Here is a 1,242-nt window from a genome sequence, read left to right on the forward strand (position 1 = left end):
ATTTTTATTGGTTTGGATCAAAATGCTAAAAAATAAAAAAATGCATTAAAAATAAAAATAATATAGTATTTATTTTAAAATAACAATATTTGTTTAAAATAAATGTATTATTTATTCATTTTAAATTAATGTTATTTATTTATTTAAAATTATACAAATATAAAATATATTATAAAAATATAAATATTTTGTTTGTTTTAAAATCTGTTCATTTAAAATGCATATGTATTATTTATTTTAAATTCCTATAATCTCTCTTAATTCTTTGCCAGCTTTTAAAATCATCCTAATTAAAGCAGTAAGATGCCATACACCGCTGTGAAATGAAATCAGATATCATCCACTAAACATGTGGCTATTCTAAGATGAAACTCTCATATCAAACAGCTCCATCAGCGTGAACGCTTCCTCTATGGAAAAAGTGATGCATTTAAATGCAAACAAGGCTTTTGAATTTTATTATTAACATTCACGTGACCAAGGCATTAATCACACTTTCTCTCAAGCCTAGAATGTGTCATGGTTCAGTATAGTCTAATTTGTTTTTCAGTTTGACTACCATTCTGCCGAACACCTTAAACTTTTCCACGACATTCTAATTCATTGAGATGCACCTGTATATAGAGATGATACAGCTGTGTGTTTGTGTGTTTATTCTCAGAATGATGCACGATGAAGTGAGTGACACAGAAAACATCCGGAAGAGTCTGGCGATCGAGCGAATGATTGTGGAGGGCTGTGATATTCTGCTGGACACCAGCCAGACATTTGTACGGCAGGGTGAGACACAGTTCATTACAGTCATGAATGTGTCTGATTGCAGGACATCCTCGTCAAATTCCTTTCTACCCCAATACTTCATGTAGTGATTTCCCTCCTGTTTGTTTCTCTGTTCTACAACATTACTCGTGCCATTCTCAACCAACTGATTCACAGTAACTGTTTTTATTTGTTTGTTTATTTAGTTAATGGTTTGATTTATTTCAATGAATAAATATTACTGATTACTATTTATCATGTTATGGCAAGGAAAATCATTTTTATGGGTCAGATGTTCACTTTTTTAAATGTGCCTAAAATATGCATTAGTTCTTTTTTAAATGTGAAACGTATACATTTATTTAAAAAAAAATCATTATTAATTTAAAATAAATTTATTATTTATTTATTATAAATTCATAATATTTTCAATTTAAAATGATAAAAAATTATATATATTATTTATGTATTATGCAGGTTATA

The 1,242-nt window shown here is 28.2% G+C and overlaps 1 pseudogene; it reads left to right on the top strand.

Moving 5' to 3' along the window:
• The window catches only part of LOC107704149 (ras-specific guanine nucleotide-releasing factor 2-like), a 49,315-nt pseudogene that overhangs the window by 18,360 nt on the left and 29,713 nt on the right, over positions 1-1,242 (top strand).

The sequence above is a fragment of the Sinocyclocheilus anshuiensis genome, unplaced genomic scaffold (genome assembly GCF_001515605.1).
Source record: "Sinocyclocheilus anshuiensis isolate Anshui unplaced genomic scaffold, SAMN03320099.WGS_v1.1 scaffold690, whole genome shotgun sequence".
Lineage (NCBI taxonomy): Eukaryota > Metazoa > Chordata > Actinopteri > Cypriniformes > Cyprinidae > Sinocyclocheilus > Sinocyclocheilus anshuiensis.